Source organism: Phodopus roborovskii, unplaced genomic scaffold, assembly GCF_943737965.1.
Source record: "Phodopus roborovskii unplaced genomic scaffold, PHOROB, whole genome shotgun sequence".
In the NCBI taxonomy this organism is placed as follows: domain Eukaryota; kingdom Metazoa; phylum Chordata; class Mammalia; order Rodentia; family Cricetidae; genus Phodopus; species Phodopus roborovskii.
In genome coordinates this window covers 20,096,229-20,118,091 of record NW_026126558.1, presented here as the reverse complement: position 1 = coordinate 20,118,091, position 21,863 = coordinate 20,096,229, and the positions used below count along the sequence as shown (strand labels likewise).

The 21,863-nt window shown below is 44.5% G+C and overlaps 1 protein-coding gene across 1 annotated transcript in view; it reads left to right on the top strand.

The window, feature by feature from the left end:
- The first annotated feature begins 288 nt into the window (after positions 1-288).
- The window catches only part of Zfhx3 (zinc finger homeobox 3), a 277,462-nt gene continuing 255,887 nt past the window's right edge, over positions 289-21,863 (top strand). Inside the window, exon 1 of the mRNA XM_051201514.1 lies at positions 289-387. The gene's annotated coding sequence lies outside the window, so the exon portion shown is untranslated. The remainder of the gene's footprint in view (positions 388-21,863) is intronic.

Below are 21,863 nucleotides of genomic sequence, written 5' to 3'. Positions count from 1 at the left end.
TCAAGAGACAACCAACTACTTGGCCCAAGATGAAGATGAGGCTGAGAGATGAGAACGATGATAGAACTCCAGGCTGGTGTGGTAGACTGCAGGTGGACAGGGTACAACTGTGACTCCATCTCCTCACACTGGACCTGTCGACCTCAAGAGTTCTGAGAATCCCAGAAGCTGAGTGCAAAGGGTCCCTAGAAACTGACCAAGGAGATCAGCTGTGGCTCTGCATCCACTGGGCTCTTCCAGCATCTTCTTTTGCAACAGTCTGACATCTGCAGCTCGGGGTATACTTCTGGCTTCCAAATGAACATCTGTCCCTCCTGGTAAACCAGTCACCATGGGCAAGGCGAAGCACATACAAGGCCTTTGAGTGAACTTGGAAGTGAGTGCCAGGTAGGCCAGATCATCTCCTTGACTCTGTACATGTGTGCCATTTCTCTGAGAGCCTCCAGCGTGGGAGCATCTGCCTGCAAGCTGAGTTGGTCTTGTTTTCCGAGTTGTTTGTTCCATCTCTGCCAACTGAAAGGGGATTCCTGGAAGTGGTAAAATAGAAAGGGATATAGATCTTAGAGAGATGTCCTAGAGAGATATCTGAAAGGAAGGAAGAAGACAAGGGCCCAAGGACAAAAGAGAAGGGCTTTAACATGCAGGAAGAGAGCCTGAAACTAAGTGGATGGTTGGGGACCAGCCTTTCCCTGACAAGAGCAGGGTGGTCAGGGAAGCTAGAGCGAGAGGGTATACAAAGCCTCGCAGATTTACTGTTGTCCCCATTAAACTCCCAGTCTGCAGGAGCCGTCTGTTCAGGTAAGGGCAGTGGGAGAACAGGATGCCCCAAGCAACCCATAAATAGCAGGGTGAAGACAAAGTGTTTATTACTTAGCCTTATGAAGCCCATATAAGTGCTCTCCCAGGGTGCATGAGTACAGGAGCGTGTGTGCACCATTGGCCCACATGTGTGTCCCTGGAGTGGGAGTCCCAGACACAGTGTTCGCGCTTGGCTTTACTCTATGAAGGCATCCATTTGATGGAATGTACCGGAACAGTTCACAGTCAGCCCAGCAAAACCTTGTGGGGAGACAGCTTGCTTTTTCTCTTTCCTTTCCCTGTTTGCAGTAAGAACAGGGCCTTTCTCTTCTTAGCTCTTTGCTCTCCCCAAAGTTGTCTCACGAGGTCACTGTCAGATGAGAAGCTCCCTTTCAGTGAGAGGTGGGATGGGAACAATGCTCTGTTTTCTGGGGGGGGGGGGGGGTGGGATGATTCTGGGCCAGACTAGCCTGCTTTAAATTTAAATGGGCTATTATTTTAGTAGGACTGATGGTTTCTTCAGACAGTTGGGGCTATGTGATTCAAAACTTCATCGTGTGTGTGTGTGTGTGTGTATGTGTGTGTGTGTGTGTGTGTGTGGTGTATGCACACACGCATGTGTGATGCTTTTTCAATCAACACAGAATATCAGAAATATGGGTCTAAACACTGGTTTTAAGCTAGGTTGTGTATCATTCACTTAGTTTGTGTCCTCTGACACATTGCTCATATGGACATTAATATCCTTAATTCAGACTTACTGAGCTCTATGATACTTTCTGGGGCTGAGGATACAGCTCAGTTGGTATAGTGCCTACCTAGCATGCCAGAGAGGCTGGGTTAATCCCCACTACCACCTAATCCAGACATGGTGACCCATGCCTAGAATCCTTGCACCCAGGAAATGGGAGCAGGAATCAGGTGATCTAAGTCATCCTTAGCTGAGCAGTAAGCTTAAGACAAGGTTGGATCACATGAGACACATATAAAAACATTCCTTCTGGGTCTGGAAAGATGGCTCAATGGTTAAGAGCACTAGCTGCTCTTCCACAGGACCTGAGTTCAATTCCCAGCACCCACATGACAGCTCATTGCTGCCTATGACTCCAGTTTCCGGAGATATGATACCTTCACATAGACATACATGAAGGCAAATCACGAATGCCCACAAAGTAAAAATAAATTAACTTTAAAAAGATACCTTCTTCATCATATAATTCTGATTAAAGCATACTCCACTCCTATGTTTGCCAATAAACGTCAACACTCTTTGTTTTAAAAGCTTTCATATGGACAGATTCAGTTCTGTGAGTGGTTAAGGGTCAAGGAAATGTTCTGAATGTCCTACTGAATGGCTTAAAGACTAGATGAGTTGGTTTGCTATGGTGAGTAGAGAGTAGAAGACATCTGCACAGTAGAAACAGTTCTTGCATTTCAAGGACTCCTCACAGATATTCATAGAGTTTTCAGCTACAGTCATCTCTGTGGCCACTGGACAATATTTTGAAAATTAAGCAACTCTTTCCAAAGCTACTCACCATCATTTTGGAATGAGAGCCCAGATCTGCAATCCTTTGAGCAATGAGGATCATCAAACAGATGGAAGCAAGTCTCCAAAACTGAGGCTGACCATTCTGGATTATCACTACTAATTATCAGAAGCTGTCAGCTCATGATTCACATCCTCCAAGGTGACTAGTTAAGATGATGGGACTCAGCAAGGCTCGGTGTCTAGATTGCTGGGAGCCCTCTGGCATAGCCTCCCTCCGGCTGCTGCTGGCTTGCCTGTATGGCACTGTGTTCTGAACTTCCAGGAAGGTATGTTACTAACTGATCCAAAAGAGGGATTCCCTGGGGCCCTGCCAACAAGAGCATCCAGAGACAGCCTTGTGCCACTGAAGGCCTTTGCCAGCGCCTTTGTAAATCTCTACAAAATGGGCTCTCTGGGAGGATTGACTGCCCAGTATCTTTGTCTATTTCTTGAAGCAGAATTTTAGTGGTCCCAGCTGCCTCCAACTTGTGATCTTCCCTCATGAGTCTTGGATGGCAGGCATGTGCCAACAAAACCCTGCTCCCTGTGTCCTTTTTAGAGAGCTTGGCATTGCTGTCTTCCTGCTGGGTGGTCTTTACTGCTCCTTTAACCTCCCCTGTGCCCTTCCTTCCTTCCTTTCTTCCCTGATTCATTTCGTGTATACACATTCATTGGATACAATGCTTCATGATTGCACTGCGCCAGGCACACAGCACAGTACATGTATTTGTGTTCATATGTGCACATATATGTTTATAAGCACATGTATGTACACATGTGCATACACCTAAAAATTTCCTGAGCCCATAGTACTTTCTGCTTCATAAGAAAAATGATCAAATAGACAAATAACCTTAAACGTTATCGTTTTATCATTTTTTTATTGTATGTGTGTATGATGGGACAGACACATAAGAGGGCAGAGGAGGATGTTAGGTGGTATCCTTCTCTATTACTCTCTGCCATATCCATATTCTCACTAAACCCCAAACTTGCTGTTTTCCAGCTAGGCTGGCTGGCCAATGAACTCCATCAATCCTCCTCTCCCAGCCTTTCCATCACTGTGACTACAGGCATTCACGGCCACATTCAGTTTTTATGTGGGTTGTGGGGATCCTAACTCAGGTCCCCATGCTTGCATAGAAAGTGCACTTACTCATTGAGCCATCTCCCTTGACTAGATGCAAACATTACTTAGAGTTATTACAATGAACTTGGAGGGTACAGAATAAGAATAAAGTAAGCAGCCTGAGGAAGTGGATTTTGGAGACATTTCAGGATCCCGTTGATGGGAAGGAGGCTAGGATTCCCAGCAGAAAAGGTACAGCATATCTTTGTGGGTTGCATGGAAGCTCTGGCAAGGAATGAAGGATGGAGATGAGGTTGGGATCACCAGACTCAAAACGAGTACAACTTGGGTTAAAGAATACTTATTCATCTGTGTATCCCGGAGACACTTCCCCATACTTGGACACTGATGAGACTCTCTATATCTTGCAGTCACTAAGAAAATACTCAGTATCATTACACGCCCATCTCTCCAAGGCAACAAGGTACCATGGGCTCTGTGTCTAAAAATGGAACCATGCTGGTATGCTCACCCTCTAGAGATTAATCTTGGATACAGGACTTTTGTTGTCAAATGTCATTCTGATTCATGCTAGGCACTGGACTTCAGTAGTTAGAACAGCTCCTGTAACCACAGTTTAACTACAGTCTCCAAAATGGTCTGCAATAGATGTCTTCTATCTGATTTCTCCTGGTCAAAAGGTAAGTGTAGGGGATCTGGGGTGTAGCTTGTTTGGTAGAATACTTATTTACCTAGCATACATCAAGTCCTGGGTTTGATCCCTGGCATCACATAAATTAGATGTAGTGGTACATACCTAGAATTCTAGTACTCAGGAGATGGAGGCAGGGAGATCAGCGATTTGAAGGTGTCCTTGAAGCCAGGTGTGGTTGTGCCTTTAATCCCAGCACTCAGTAGGCAGAAGCAGGTGAATCTCTGTGAGTTCAAGGACAGTCTGGTCTACGGAGTGAGTTCCAGGGCAGTCAGAGCTATGTAGAGAGAGACTCTTTCTCAAAAAACCAAAACCAAAACCAAACATTGTCCTTGATCATATAGTAAATTTGAGGCCAGCCAAGAATACATAAGACCTTGTCTCAAAAATAGAAAAAAAAAAAAAAAAAAAAAGAAACAGACAAAAAGGTCTGCATGGATTAGGAAATGAAGTCAATCATCTAAGGCATGACACAATTTCTGACTTTGAAATCTAATGCATGTCTCTGCAGCCTGTTAAAATCTATGCCCAGGGTTATGCTGTGTCCAAATATAGAGGCCCTGTCCAACCTTCAGGCCTTATAATGACCCACGTCTTTCTGCTTCTTGGTCTTTGTGGCTTTACTTTAGTCCTGTGCCCTGAGCATGGATCCAAAGGACTGTGACTTCTTTCAGCAGCTCAGTTGGGTCAAGACTCTCCAGTGACTATATCCCTGGATATTGCTATAGAGAAGAAGACTACCCTTCATTTGCTACAAGGAACTCCTAGGAATAATTCTGCCTCTGTCTCAACATCCCTAATCTTCCGAGTCTTGAACTTCCAAGATCTACCTGATAATGGTTTGAACTTCACTGGTTATATGGGTTCTCCCCAATAGTATTTTAACCTGCCTTGCCTACATCATCCCCAAAGCTTTGTTTGAATTTATCTCCCTAACCCTCATTTTGTCTGAGTAATTCTTCACTTGGTCTTCTCCATACCTTGATTTGACATTTAGGTAATCTTTCTTATACTCCAGGCTATATATAATGGTGAAGATGTGAACATGGGTTATGAAATGAGAATCTGACTTGATTTTAAAAGGCTGTTAATCTAATCTCTCTCTCTCTCTGCAAAACAAATTTTTTATTTAAAAATTTTCATTTTATATACTAGCCCTTGTTCATCTCCCTCTTATCCCCCACCCCATTAATCTTATAATTTAAAATATTTCCTTGAGCTGCAAAGATGAATCAAAGGGTAAGATCATTTGCTGTGCTAGCACAAGGACCTGAGTTCAAATCCCCAGCACCTGTGAAAAGTTGGGCATGGCTGCATGCATACCTATAATCCCAGTGCTGTGAGGGGTAGAGATGAGGATCGCTGGGCTCCAGGTTCAGTTTAAGACATTGTTTCAAGACAATAAAGCAGAAAGTGATAGAGCAGGACGCTCAATGTCCTTCCCTAGACTCCACACACATACATGGCTGCATCCCCCAACACACACACATACAAATATTTCTGGACCTTTGAACCATATGAAAACTCAGGATGTATCAGGATTTGGAGATGCCATTCTTTACTACTGAAAAAAGTTCAACGTGCATGAACAAAGTAATCCCCATCAAAGAGGATGTAAGAATGCCACTTGCTTAGAGTCCCATGACATTCTCGTCTGTCACCCTCCATTTTTAATTAGAGTTGTCATCATATCTCAGGGGGTGTCTGGAGGCTTCATTAAATCTACCAGCTTCCATGTGACATTTAAAACTGGTGATGTTTAAAATCTTGACCATATCAAAATGATAACAGTTGGAAGGGAAATGCATGCCTGTGTGGTTCAGAGGATTCCAGCAAGGACCTCCCAGGGGTCCATGTGAAAAGCAGCCCTCTGAGCTTGGCTGCATTTGATTCACTCCCACCCCACATTCCTAGGCTTTCACAATATCAAGTTACAGCTTTAGAACCTGTCAGAGTGACCAGCCACTCTGAGTGCAGACCTACAGCTATGACCTGTGTTCCAGGCCTTTCTCCTGCCTTTCCACACTGACATCCAAACCAGTCACTGGCTTAGGCTTTCAACCTTCCAACTGGTACTTCATCATAGAACTACTAAGAATCATAGTTTCTCCCATGAGTTACCTTACAGACTCACTGAGGATAGTTTTGTGATGGTCAAAGGCAGCCAGAATTTCTAGGCTGGGATGAAAACCACACACACTTCCAAATCTGGAATTCTCAAGAGAAGCATTTTGGGAAGTTTTCAGTTGAAAATCTTTATAACTATTGGCAATTTTAGTATTTGGGTTTTTTGTTTTGTTCTGTTTTGGTTTTGGTTGGTTGGTTTGGGGTTTCACTTTTAAAACAGGATATCATCATATAACCCAGGCTAGCCTTGAAATTGCCATCCTCCTGCCTCAGCTTCCCTGGTGCTAGACATAAAGCTGTATACCACCATGCATAGCTTACTATTGAAATTTCAAACCAGATAAGTCTTTGATGGAAGAAGGAATATCTTATGTGTTTGACGTGATATTCATTAACATCATCCTGGCTTCTACCACTCTGGGGTGGGGATGAAGACAAAGTTATCTGCACAGTCACTGCCTGAGACCCTGGGCACAGTAGTGATGCAACACCTGGAGCTCAGGCTTTCCTACTGGAAAAAAAAAGTAGAGTGTCTGTGCTGTTTTTTCCCACGTATAAGAGTCAGGCCTGGTCGCCCAGGGCTGTTATCCCAATTGTCAAGAGTCTAAGGCTGAATTGAAAGCCAGCCTGGACTACATAATAAGTTCCAGTCTAGCATGGGATACAGAGTGAGACCTATCTCCAAAACAAACAAACAAACAAGAACTCATGTCCTGTTAGATGGTTTAGTGGGTAAAGACACTTGCTGCCAACCTGACAACCTGAATTTGATTCCTGGTGGAAGCTGAGAAATGACTCGTGCAAGTCATCCTCTGATCTCCATATATGTGCTGTGGCACATGCACATGTACACACACACACACACACATAAATGTAAAAAAATTAAAGCATAAACAAAACAAACAGTAATAAAAAAAAAACAATGACCAGGAAGAAAATCAACTGGGGACGGTACAGACAGTTCAGGGTCCAACACCCATATCAAGTGGCTCACAACCACCTGTAATTCCAGCTCAGTGGGGATCTGATACCTCTGGCCTCCACAGGAACCTGCACTCATGTACACACATACACACATACACCGTTGAAAATAGAATAAATATTTTTTTATCTTTTGGTTTTTCTAGGCAGGGTTTCTCCATGTAGCCCTGGCTGTTCTGGTTCTTACTCTGTAGACCAGGCTGGCCTCAAACTCATAGAGATCTTCCTGACTCTGCCTCTCCAGTGCTGGGGTTTGCCACTATGCCTGGCAAAAAATAAATACATACTTTGAAAAAAAAAATTACTTGGCCCATGGTAGCCACAGAACTTTCTGTCATTCCTTCATAGTTGGTTACCCATTCTGCCTTCTACATCAGGGGTCATTCAGGTGTGCTACCAATGAAGGGGTTATTATGTATCAAGAAGTTGGTTTACCTTATCCAGTGATCCCATGTCTGTGTCATCACAAGGGTTCTCATAGAACTAAACCCATAAAAATCCGTATTGTCTCTGATTTGGCTATGACCACAAATCTCCAGTTCTGTTCTGTTTCAGGCAGTGTGTTGTCATGTCTTAGGGTTGTCATCATTCTTCACTTCAAGGATTACCTTTATTTTAATGAGTTCACTTATATGAGCTGAGAATAAGAGAAGTCTCTTTGAATATGGGGATCTGTCCATATCTTCCCCATATCTAAGGAACACAGGATTCTGGGAGTCACATCTGGTATGAAAAACAAATGAGAGCTAAGAGGAATAAAAAATGTAACCACTCATTTGATGCTTCTTTCATCCATTTGTTAGTTTGTTGTGACATATTTAAGAATGCCTGGAAATTCTGAGAGCTAGTCTAGAGAGTCAACAAGTAGATAAGAACATGGATAATGACAAGACAGAGCTCCTACCACCTATGTGTCCACAGGGGCTCAAGGTCACAGATCACTGCCTAACCACATGCAAATGGATTTCTTTGACATTAGTTTAAACCAATAGATTGGAGATGTGTGGAAGACAGAGAAATTGTTAATATGGTAGATGTCAATGTGTCTGTTATTAGAGGGGAAAGAAGATGAAAAAGTGAGTTTGTATATCACCATTAATTATAATTGATATTAACATAGAAGAGACTTCCAGGATTGTGACATTAAGGTTTTGTTTTGTTTTGTTTTGTTTTTTTGTCTTAAACCATGTGTAGTAATCGTGGAGTTACATTATGGAATTATGATCGCAAGAGATTTTGATTGGCAGACCAGGGCAGTGCACCAAATCCTATCATGTGAAATGTAACATGATCTCTTATTCATTGGTTCATCCACAGAAGTTCTTGTTCTTATAGCTATGGCACTAGTATAGCTCAGGGGACTACTTGCCTGTCAGTATAAGGCCCTAAGTGGTATCTCTAGTACCACAAAACAATTAAAGAACTACTTAAAAATTTTATATCCATCAACATAGGCAAAGAAGGCAAGTAAGTGTTGGCAACAAGTATGAGGAGCATCTTGGACCATTCCTATTTTCAAACCCTTGGTGCACCCGAGAACCAACTGGTGAGGCTGTGGTGATGACTGGGTTGATAAGATGCTTGTCACACAAACATGAGGACCTGAGCTGTGATCCCCAGCACCTAAGTAAAAGGCCAGGTGCAGTGTCACACACCTGTAACCACAGCACTGGGGAGTCAAGAAGAGGATCCCTGAGGGCTGCTGGCCAGCCAGTTTAACCAATTAAAATTGGTGAGTTCCAAGTACAGTGAGACACCTAACCTCAAAAAGTAAGGTGGAGAATAATTGTAAAGGATACTTCACATTGACCTCTGTCCATGCATGCACGTGCACACACACACACACACACACACACACACACACACACACACACACACACACACAAAACACATGGAACCATGAAAATAAAAGAATCAAGAAAGGCATGGTAGCACATGTCTTAAATCCCAGCATTCAGGAGGCAGAAGCAGGAGAATCTCTGTAAGAAGTCAGTCTATTCTACATAGTGAGTCCCAGGGCAGTTAGAGTTACATAGTGAGACCCTGTCTCTAAATAAATAGGAAAATGGAAAGTAAAGAATCCATTGTAATATTTTCTTAATATGTAGAGTTACGGTGCTTCTCCAGAGTCTCAGATTCAACAAGTATGAGTGGTGTGAGGGCAAAGACTCTGGATGTATTTAAGTATTTCAGCACAGGCTGTTACAAACATCACGGGGGTGTGGCTTGAGCAACATTTCTTCTTAGTTCTGGAGGCTGTCAAGTCCAAGTTGAAAGTGTCTTCCCTGTCATTTCCTGGTGAGAGTTCTCTCTTAAAGTAGGCCCAAACTAAAGCTTCTTAGGTCACTGTGTGTGAGAAACTCCCTGGCTTACACCTTACAAGCAGCTCCCTGAGAGGGTTAGGTGAGTAAATGCAAATGCTGGGTGGGCACCATTGCATTGAGCAGGGTATAAGGAGGCTAGCAGAAGATGTGAGAATAGTACTTTCCCAAGGAAGTCATGGAGAACCTCCAGATTCATACTTATTCTTTGTTTGTTTGTTTGTTTTTCAAGACAGAGTTTCTCTGTGTAGCCCTGACTGTCCTGGAACTCATGTTGTAGACCAGGGTGGCCTTGAACTCAGGAATCTGTCTGTCTCTGCCTCCCAAATGCTGGGATTAAAGGCATTCACCATCATATCCCCACTCAGGGTTTATACTTTTATCTCTGAACTCTCTGAGAGTCAAAGAGGAAACAAGAAGGCAAAGGATCCCAGAACCCTCTCATGTGACCAACAGTTGAAGGAAGTGACAGTTACTCAGAGATATCAGAAAAAGGAAGGCAAGATAGGAGAAGAGCCACCACGTCAGGAAATTAGACTTGTTCTGGATGGCCTCGATGACCAAGAGAATCAATTTAGGCTTAAAATAGCAACCATCCTTCTTGAGTGGTTAGAAGCATCAACCACACTGGAGGGGTTCAAGATGGCTGGAGACCATGCTTAAATGAGTCATTAGACTGGAGATGTGGCTTAACATGTACAGAACCTGACAGCATCAAAAATTAAACAATTAAAACAAAACAAAACAAAAACGTCTTTCAGAATTGGGCAATGAGTAAAAGGATAGCACACTGAGTAGACAGCAGAATCAAGGCAACTGCCCTTTGTGCTGTTGAGGGTCAAACTCGGGGCTTAGTGCAAGCAAGGCAGGTGCGCTACCACTGAGCAACAGCCTAGATTTATCATTTAGTAAGAAAGAACAGATCACTTCTTCTGTGCTGGCTAACTTTACGTCAACTTCACACAAGCTCTGGTCATCTAAGAGGAAGTCAACTGGGAACATGCCTCCAGAGATCAGGCTGTAGACAAGCTGTAGAGCATTTTCTTAATTACTGATGGAATTAAGAGGGCCCAGTAGTTCTGGGTTCTATAAGAAAGCAGGGTGAGTAAACTGAGGAGCAAGCCAGTAAGCAGCACCCCTCCATGACCTATGCATCAGCTCCTGAGTCCAGGTTCCTGCCTTGTTTGCGTTCCTGCCCTCACTGCCTTTAGTGATAACCTGTTATATGGAAATGGGAGTGAAACAACCCCTTTCCTCCCTAAGTTGCTTTTGTTAATGGTTTTTCATCACAACCATAGTAACCCTAACTAAGACACATTCCAAAGCAGAAATGAAGACAGACAGGAGAGGGGTTGGGTGTGGAGCTCAGTTGGTAGAATGTTTACCTAGTATGTACAAAGCCCTGGCACTGTGTAAACCAAGTACCGTAACACACCTGAAATCCCAGCACTAGGGAGGTGGAAGCAGAAGCATCAGAAGTTCAAAGACGAGTGATTGCCTCTCACTGCCCTAGATAGCTTTTGGAGTAGATAAGGCTAGCAAGGAATCCCTAAGGGTTTACCCCAGTGACACCAAGCATATACTTTACAACCTCTTTGTATATCTCCCACTTCTTTGTTTCTTCTCTCCCCCTCCTCCTTTGCTTTTTCGAAGAAAGGGGTTCACCACATAGGCCAGCCTATTGAAACTTACTATGCAGCCCAGACTGGCCTCAAACTGTTGGTCATCCTACGTCAGCCTCCGAAGCAGCAAGGAGATTACAGGCATAGACTACCATGCTTAGCTTAGTCTAGAGCCCTTAAATAAGTGTTGTCTTCCTGAAAGTGAAAGTCTCCAAACCCTACAGATAACCAGAAGAGCCCAAGACACCGGAAAATTGATTATGATGGCACCACCTTTGGGCTCCCATTGTAATCTTCATAGAGTTTTGGCTTTTATGATTTTTGAAGCTGTGTCCATGAAGTGTGTATTCTAGAAATGTTGAATTTTTATTAAACCCAGAGATTTCAGGAAGTTTGTAGTCCCAGTGGCCCCTACAATTTACAGTAAGAGCTGGAAGCACTGAGTCTTATATTTTTCTCATTTGCTTCCAAGTAGGTTTGCAGTGTTTTTGGAAAATCATGGCTTTGACGATGACATTTACAAAACTGACACAATCTGAAAACTCACTGTACCTGTCTGCGGCCTTGAACCCATTCATTTCCGAAACCTCTCCAGAGATACTAAGTACATGGACAGTATCTGGATATGGGCTTGTCAAGGTAGAGGTCATGTGCCTTGGCCATTTGCTTCCTCATAGTTTTTGCAGAATCAACTAAACACTAAAAGCACTCTGTTTTTGTTTCTTTGTTTTTTAGTTTGTTATGTGTTTGTTTTAAAGTAGGTTTTCTTTTGTTTTGTTTTTGTTTTGTTTCTTTTTGCAGGACATTGATGAGAGAATCTGTTAAAGACATAGAAAGGCACTTCATTTTTAAGAACTTTGGAAAGACAAAGTGAGCAGGATTCAGGCCTCTATTTTTAAAAGAAAAAGGGAGATTTTTAATGTCCTAAGTCTGCAATGTTACCTGGGAAAAACATACCGCTAAATCATCATTTCTAGAATAATCTGTAGTGAATACAGTGTTAGAAACTTAGATTGCTTGACAGACAGAGCAAGTCCTGTCAAACTGATTCATTTCCTTCCATGAAAGAGTAACAAGATTTTAGTAGATTCAGGGGGAATGATAAATGTATTCTGTATTTTATTTAGCAAGGTGCTCTAACCTGCTTCATCCATCCAACATCTTTGTCAATAAATTCTGAAAATTTGGAGATGGGGATTAGATGTCCAGGGGGTATTTGCACTCCAATGCAGGTATTTGGACTCAATAGCACGCTTCTCTCTCTCTCTCTGTCTGTCTCTCTCTCTCTCTCTCTCTCTCTTTCTCTCTGTCTGTCTCTCTCTCTCTCTCTCTCTCTCTCTCTCTCTCGTTGAGAGTCCTTGCAGCTGGGAGAAGACACTGATCTCCTGTTTCGAGAGAAAGACAAATTGGTTGCTCTCTTCAAAGAGCCTATGGATCCTGACAAATGGATCTGACATGCTTGTCATTTGTAGGTTTGATCATTATCAGTCAGATATGCTCAGAAATACTGGTTATGAGTGTATGTTTTCCATATGAATCCGGTGACTACTGATGGTTAGAGTCATTTGTGCTTCTACACCCTGTTGAAAACTCCCTGCTAGAACTCCCTAATAGTTCTGTTCCCAGGCTTCTCTATCACTCGAAGACAGAGAAAGAAAAGGAGCAAATAACACAAGTGAGCTGCATAAAAAAGAAATCTGTCATTCCAAAAGGGAAAGCTATTGCTAGAAATTCTATTCTGGATTAGGATAGAAGAGGTGGGGATTTGGTGCAGTGAAAAGACTTCCTGCCTAGAACGCAGGAAACCCCCTGGGTTCCAACCCCAAGAATAAAGCAATTGTGAGGTGCACATCTGTAATCTCAGTGCTCCAGAGACAGACAGACGATCCAGAGTCCAAGGCCACTATTGGCCATATAACAAATTCAAGTCCAGCCTGGGCTACATGAAAGCCTTTATTAAAAGAACTTAAAAATAAAAAATAAAATGTTCTGTCTTAGGAGGTTGTCTGTTGCTAGTAACAAAGGGATACTATTTTTATGTTTATTACTTGGATTTTCATGTCCATTTTTTTTCTTGCAAATTCAGATAATCAAAGAACGGTCACATCATTTTAAGATATTTAATCTTCTTACTATCTTTCCTGAGGATGCCTGCTAGACAGATCCTTGTGTGCCTCAAGTTACAGAAACTCTATAGCAACAATTAGCTTTGCCAAGTGCCTATATGGAGAGAAAGTTTGTCCTTGATGATATATATTTATCTCATTGCCACATTTCCCCAAAAGTATCAGATTTAGCTCAGAGGCAAATAATAACTTACAAAACATCCTATATTTGTTTTGGTCCCTCTGTAGAATCAACCCTATCGCAATCATTTGATCTTCATGCTCCAACCCTGTGGAGCCAACAGGATATTATTAATCTCTATCAAGTACCCGCCATGTGCCTGGCATTGTGTTAGAAACTTTATATTTGCCATCTCATTTAATCATAAAACAACCCAATGGGGTATGGTGTACTGTTATCTCCACTTTACAAGGAGATTAAGATTAAGTCACTGAGTGCTGGAGGGCACCCATGTCTCAGCAGAACAGTAGGAGTAAATGCCACGTTTGCATGATTTTCCCACTCTCAGTTTTGCTTCATTTTAGTTTTCATTTTTATATTGCTTAAAAATAAATAAATAAATAAAACAGAAGGAAGGAGGGAAGGAAGAAAGGAAGGAAGGATGTTCTTCAGGTAGTTCTTTCTTGAAATGATTTACCTTCCAGAATATTTTGTAGCTGGTTTATTTGACTGCATTTTGCATATAGTTGATGACACACCCATCTCTGGCTTGCAGACCTTTTTTAAGTGCGTTTAACTGGAACCTGCACTTGCCCTGAGTTGCTAACATTGACTCTCTACCCTGGCCATTTGCCAGGGGGGAGAAAAAAAGAAAAAGAGCAGAGTGGTGGAGAGGAAGGAGGGGAGGAAGAGAAAAGAGGTCACGAGGGAGGTAAACAAATCATAATTTAAAATTTTTACTTATGATGAAAAGAAATTACTAGTCAGCCTTAGTCACTGTCAAGCTGTCTCTGTCCAGGCCGCATTCCTAAAAGTTGAGATTATGTTTCTGTTTTTTTAACATGAGAATTGTGTGTGTGTGTGTGGGGGTTGCATGTATGTGCTCAGGTGTGTGCAGGTATGCTTGCCCATGCATGTACATGTGGAAGCCAGAGGTCTACCTCTATTGAGTTTCACCTTATTTATTGAAACAGGCACTCTCACTGACCCTGGCAATCACCATTTTGACTAGACCGAGTGGCTTGATTTCTCTTCTATCCTCAGTGATGGCTCTACAGGCATACCTACCATGTATGGCTTTCTATTTAAGTGGTGGGAGTCTAAACTCAGGTCCTCCTACTTGCACAGCAAGCGCTTTACCCACTGAGCCATCTGTTCACCTCCAGAGAATGTATTTTTATTAGTTTATTTATTTTTAAAGTTATTCACAATAGAATGACTATACTTGTGAAATAATAAAGAAATAGATCTCAGTGAATCAAGCCCTTGGAATTACTAAGCTATACTCATTCACCCATTCTTCCCATCTGTGCTGAGCATCTCTTTATGCTCAGACCTGGAATCATTATTTGCAATCAGTATGGCCATCATCATTGTCATCATTGTCATTATCATTATCATTATCCTCCTCTTCACCATAGCCACATCCCTGAGTACCAATTAGCAGTGTGGGCATTTGCAGAGTACAATGTATACTCCATATGGTGTCTATCCTCGAGGAAGCAGGTGGAGCAGCTCGTACTATGAATGCCAATCTATTTACAAATGCAGTCGCATTTCCATGTTATGATAGTACAGAGTGGTGAAATCAAACAGCTATGTCCAGCTATATAAATGAATCCACCCCTACCTCATGTGCTGAACATGAGAAGCAGGGTGAGGCTGGGAACAGGGTTTCCAAGAGGAAGTGAGCCTGAGCACAGTGTTTCCCATTTCCCAGATCATTCCAAAGTTGAGAGGTACCACAGTTAAAAAAAAAAATCTACCTCCCCTTTCCTGCTCCTGCTCTTCATCCTTCCCCTACTCATCCTCAGCACCACCATGGGTAGCTGTGGCTGTTCTCTGTCTTCAGCTTGAAAAGATGGATGTGAATTGGATATTGTGGGGGTCCACTGACACAAGTGTCTCAGACACATAACTGAGGATCCACAGAGTAGGAAATTGAAGGAATGAGGATGACAGTGAGACCTTCAAATGCCATTTTATTTGGGCTCAGAACCCCTTATATCATTTATCAACAGATCTAGTTTTCTATTAGACAATGCATAAAGACAAGTGGCTCATAACATTTAGAAGTTAAAATTAGACCTTGCACCAAATATGTAACTCCTATAGAAAGTTCTAGATTCCTGGCAAAAAAAGGTTTACGTTCTGATGAGCCTGTAGGCGATGTATCTATGACTCATCTTCTTCTGCTAATCTTCACTCAAAGCTTTGTGCCTGAGTAAGCAGGTTTCTCAGAGGTGACCTCAGTGTCTGAACTCTCTCCTGATTGGCTCTGAGATCTTTAACATGGCATAGCACTGCAAATATCTTCTAGGACTCACAGACACAGCCAAATATTGAGGACCACGATCTCACCATTTAAGGGCTCATCTAGGATAGTCCTACAGGATGCTGGATGTGAGACTTTCTAGACACCCTACAAGACACCCATCGGTGCACTAGGGTTCTTTCAGTAGAATCCCACCTTTGTAAGTGTTAGAGATGATGAATTCACACCTAACTAATGATTTCTTAATAGTGTCTCTCTTGTGTCATCATTCCATGCCCCACAATAAAAGGTAGAAAAGCCCAGAAGACCATCTGAACAGAGGGTGGGAGAGAGCAAAGGGGGAAGGTCTACATTCCGCCCCTTTGGCCAGGGAGTTTCCTTTGATTCTCTGGCTGGACCTTGCTGTCTGCTTTCAAAGCAATTTCCAGGGACACCCTATGTCCACCTTTTTGTAACAATAAATAAACAGACCCGAGGTTCCCACATCTTTATTAGATGTTTCCTCCACACTGCATGCTTTGGCAGTGTGCCCATGTGCACCAAGAAGGCTCTCCAGAGCAGTGGGACCCCACAGCCTTGCCACAACAGTTCCTCTTATAAATAGCCCTTTGAACAGGCAGGAGGCACCTACATTGACCACTGCAGGCCTCTCTTCTCTGACATCAGGGTCTTCCAGTTTCTGCAGTTCCTGGCTGGAAGGCTGCTAAGATGCCTCTTTGCACCCTCAATGATCAAGGACTGGCACAAAGGTCTGGGGTCTAGTTGCCTGTGCTGCTTCCGCACAAGGCCAGGAACTGCTGGGGTGCACAGCCTGGCTGTGGGGAAGGAAGGACACCGGTGGCCAGCAGCTATGATGAAAACATAGGCCTGCAGCCAGAAAGAGAAAAGGCCACTCATAAATAAACAAAAAGGGCATGTTTGACCAAAGCCCCAGCCCCTAAATCTTGAAGGCCACTGGAGCAGGAAATTGAGTGGCTGGATGGAGCAGCTTTGCTCTCCCATTCTGTCTCCACACCCTGCTCTAGCCTAGAAGGTTTTCTGGGCTGTCTAACAGGGTTGGTTTGTTTCCCCCTTAATTTAGAAATCTCAAAGATATAGAAAAAGAGGAAGTGCATTTTTAAAACACACTGAACACTCAATGGCCAGAGATCTGAGTGATATTGAAAGAGGAAGAAAGGCTGAATGGAGAAGGAAAAGGAAAAAAAGGCCATGAGTGTGTGTGTGTGTGTGTGTGTGTGTGTGTGTGCAGGATATTCTCTGAGACAGCCTAGGAAAAGGGAAAACAAAGGCAAGCGTGGCATGAGAAAGGCAGAAATAAGTGGGAGATATATGAGTGTTGGGGGAGGGGCGATCAGGCAATGGCTGGGAGGATGGATAAGGGAAAGCTGGCGAGAGGCAGGCCGCACACGTGTGAGGGAGAGAGACAATGATGTCAGCATTTCCTTCTGGGGTGATCACGTGGTCCTTGCCAGGTAAACAGACTGCAAATAGACTCCATAAAGGCGGCCTGCTGGGGGAGGCAGAGGCAATGGCTTCACCCTTTCCTCTCTGCTCCATCCTCAGCAAGCCAGGTTTCTCTCTCTGAGCAGAGGTAGAGTTGTATTCTTGGATCCCAAGGAGCACCACCAAAGGACTAAAAGTGATTTGTAACTCGACCAATGAGATTACAGACATTTTGATGTTTAAAAAAGGTGGGATGAATAGCAAGCTAAGCTTGATGCTATGTTTTGTGCCAGGGATTCAGAGAGGTCTAGATTAAGGATGGCTTGGGAGGGGCAGTTCAGAAAGAAAGTCAGATGTCCTCATTACAGACAGGAGGACTCCAAATGTTCAGGAATCTCATTCAGCTCAGTGTGACTTGTCACAGGGAGGGACGGAAACCAGGCAAACAGTTGGGGTAAAAAGGCATGTTGGGGGTGGTGGCTCACACCTGTGATTCCAGCACATAAGAAGACTGAGATAGGAAGGTTGGGAGTTCTAAGCTGCTTAGTTAAAAGGGGTTTCTTAACTCTTTAATAAATATAAATGGGTTCCCCAACAAGGCATGGTAAGAATTAAGGGCACGTTTCAAATTCTAAGGAAACATCAGAAAACTTGACAGGAATGGTAGTATATGTTTTTGATCCCAGCACTCAGAATACAGAGGCAGGTGGATCTCTGTGATAGATAGGCCAGTCTGGTCTATATATCAAGTTCCAGGGCAGCCAGGGCTATGTAGAGAGAGCTTGCCTCAAAAAAAAAAAAAAAAAAAAAAAAAAAAAAAGAAAGAAAGAAAGAAAGCAAACAAGGAAGAAAGAAACAAAAATAAAGAAAGGGAAAGAAAGGGAGCAAGGAAAGCAATTTCAAAAAGTTACCTGAAGAGAGCAAGTAGTTTTTCTATCCAGAAAGCTTTAGGACTCAGCATGGTGGCTGTGGGTTCAAATCCCTTGAAGTAAGATCTCTGCATGTTTAATGAAATTATCTCTTTTAGGTCATCTCAACTTGCATAATTTTGGATCAGAACAGTGCCTCTTGTTTTCTCTCCTTGTAGAAATTTGGCAGAGACCTGTGAGAAGGCCATCATGTCTGCCTTGTGGGATAGAGAGGGTTCCTGGGGTGCAGCTGTAGACCTGGACAGTGCTAGACAAATGGAGATGACTTGGTCCTAAAAGAGCAGCTGGGCTTATTCAGATAGATACAAGTCTGGTTTTGTTTCCTTCTGCTCTCTCTCTGTTTGTTTTCCTCCACCATCTCTTACGATTTTAAAGCAGGAAGCACTGCACTTCAAGATGAATCTGGACATCCAATGCGTCCGTAGCTGGACTTAGTAGGCTTTACTTGCACCAGGGGAATGGGGTATATTTGTGGGTACCATTTTTCTACTCCCACCCCATCAGCCCCTCTTATGAGTGAGGGGTGATGAACTAATGTACACGCTTGTACTTTTAGCCCTAGGGTTAAAAGGTAGATATTTGATCCCTTCCTCTGGTAACAGCATATGTCACTCTGACACAACTCCTAGCCCTGAGTTATTTTTGCAGCATTATGTAATTGGATTGCCTAGTCAGAAGTGCTCCCTTAACAAGCCTTTCGGCAGCTCTCCATGTGGGCCAGGCCAGTCCTGCCCAGTGGCATACACCCACACTTGTACAGTGTTAGTCAGAGTCAACCAACTAATTCCATTGAAGGGAGACCAGCCTGTGTGATCAAATACTGTGGAACCATCCAGAAGGATGGTTAAGACCTCCCTCATTGGTATCTAAGTGGCAGGAGTGGTAGCTACCCCACTCTACCCTAGGGGCTGCAAAGCCCAAGCTCTCATGCCCAAGAAGCCTGCCTGCCCTTTGAGGGGTGCAGTCATCCTAAATCCTAACTTACTGGATTTCCTAATATTTTTTCATGAGTGGTTGGTCATCTGATTATCCCTTCCTGTTAGGCCTGATGACTCACAGAAGTAAGGAACTTGTCCCAGCTTCAGACAGATTTGCAAAGGAAAGACAATTTGCAAAGGAAAACAAGAAGGCCCACTAGGAACTTTTTTTTTCCTCCTGGCAGGAGCAGCTCAGGCTGGCAAGTCTGAAGCACACTGGGGCACCACTTGCTGCCATCCGGGCTGCTTTTTGCCTCTGTTGTAGAAAGCGAGTGTCCTTCTTGCCAGCCAGTGACTGTTTCTTATCCTTGAATGTCATCCCTGAAACCATATAAAACTAAGACTATTTGACATTTCCTCAGCTAACCCCATTCACACAGCACCTCTAGCTTTCCTCTTCCTACTCCTTGTTTCTCTTCCTTGGACAAGAGACAGTTGGTATAAAGCTCCACAAAATCTGTTTCACAGTTCAAAACAAGCAGCCTTAAAGCTGTGTGGCCTTTAAGTGAGCCTCTCTGGGTGTGATAATTCTCTTGTATAAAAATGGAACTCAGAACATTTTCCCAGTGCCCCTAGAAGAAATGAATGCAACTACACATACAGTGCATGAAAGGGAACCTCACATAGTAGGTGCCCAGCAAATGTAGAGGATTTGGGGAGAAGAAGAAATGGATTCTTGCTTGGCTCCTGAGAACAACAACAACCGCACCCTCATCCCTATTAATCGCCACTCATAAAGTCATTTTGAATGTCAGCATCACTGGGTGGGGTGAAAAGACGAGATCCCCTGGTCCTAAGAACTCTGGGATAACCCTCCACGACTATTGTTTCCCACCTAAAACTCAGCACCCTCTACACGCCCTGGGTCTTCCTGTAGACCCCTCTAAATTAAGCACTAAATCTATTTTAGGTTAGGTTCCTTTCACCTGTGCGAAGCTGTAGGGTTCACCAGAGCAAAAGGACAAGAGCTGGGCAAGGTCTTTCCCAAAGGTGAGCCCTGGTGTGAATCCTCGGCCTTCTGGTTGGAACCTACAGGGCAGGGGATACCGAGAGCAAAAGGAGGTAGGCACAAACAGCTACAGCTACAGGCAAATAATTGCGCAGAGGCAGGGGTGGGGGTGGAAGAGGCTCCCTGGAGTTGGGGGCAGGGAAGAGCCAGCACCTCCGGGTCTGCTCGCTGGAGTAAACAAACACCCGGAGCCTATCACATTGACCGCACCTGGAGGGGGCCGGAATGAGGGGGCCCATGGCCTGTGGCAGCGTGCACCGCTATCCTAGTTGGCAGGAAGCCCTTCCCTGAAGACTGTGTAAGTCTAACCTTTAGCATTCAAGTGTCGGGGGCTAAAGTGTCGTTATGAGCAGTTCTTCCTGCTGCAGCGTTCCCAGACTTCGGGAGGAGGGTCGGCGCAAATCCTCCCGCTTTCCTTTTTTCCCCCTCCCGGACAAAACGCTGGAGAGAGGGAGATGCTCAGAACTAGGCACTCAAGACACAGGCACCCCCGAAGTTGGCCTTCCGCTAAACCAAACATCTACTCTAACCTCCTTGGCTAGTAGGGTCTGCGGTCGCCCCCAGTGGGTCCTCCACTCTCCGCTCGGCCCTGAGGCCGAAGACTACAGAGACAGGCTTCTTTCCCCAACACCTAGGCTGGGAGGGGCAGCCTGGGACGACTCTCCCGCCCTGTGTCCAGCAGCCGCGTTCAGGGACCTCTTCCTGAGCAACCTCACCTCTGCTCCCAGCGGGGCTGGGGTGGGGTGGGGGTGGGAGTGGGTGGGACGTTAATGGCCCAGCAGAATCTGGGACGCTGGACAGGCTGTGAAGGAGGCGAAAGTCTGTCCCAGCTAGGGATTCGCGGCGACAGGGAGGAAGGGCTGGGCTTGGGCGGTGTGGATCCAGGCCAGGAGGTGCGCCCAAGCCCTCTGCTTTCCAGCAGGACTGCTAGGGCCGGGGTTGTGCGTAATGGTCTTTTTTTTTCCCCCTAGGTTCCTGCAGAAGAACAGTGACAGGGTTGCTCCGCCCGAGCTAGCCCATTCCCCCTCCCAGCCGAGGGGCCCCAGGGACGTGCCAGGCACGCACCTGCAAGGGGCGCCTGGGTTCCAGGGCTGCGGCTCTTCCCTGTCCTAAGCGCTCCAATTGGTGTCTTCAGGGGCCAGAGCCCCCTGGCTTCCTTCTGGCACCCCAAGCCAGAGAGAAGGAAAGGTCTCGAAATACCGGGCTAGGCATGTCAGACATTAGGGATGCGCGTGCTGGCTTGAAGAATCAAGCTCTGAATCTTGGGGGAAAATGTCGGGATTCTGTCGGTTGTGGTTTTGGGGACCAGGGTGTAGAGATTTGGGGTGGAGACTGGTCTCTACAATGTCCATCCCCCAGGTAGGGGATGGAGACACTGGTTCAAAAAGGGTGCGTGCTACCTGGGCCGCGGGAAACTGGCGTCGAATGTTCCAGCTACCCACTGAGCTCTGGAATGTGGTTGCAAGGGCATGCCCGAAGCACACAGGGGGCCAGTGCCCTACCCTGTGCCGGCCTGAAGCCGCCCCCCCCCCGGAAAATGTGGCTAGCTGGAGCCGCATCCCAGGTGCCTGGAGCCTGTTGCATCTTGGACCTCTCGAGGGACATCGAGTTGTGCCTTGCCTCTGCCCATTATCCCCATCCAAACTCGGGCCCCAGATTTCGTGACTTAAGCATACTCAAAGATCAGATTCACCTTTTTCTCTATTCTTAAGAACGGGAAACAAACGAATCGGATTTTTTTTTTTTCCTCTTTGGAAGAACTATCTGTTCAATGTCCTTTTGT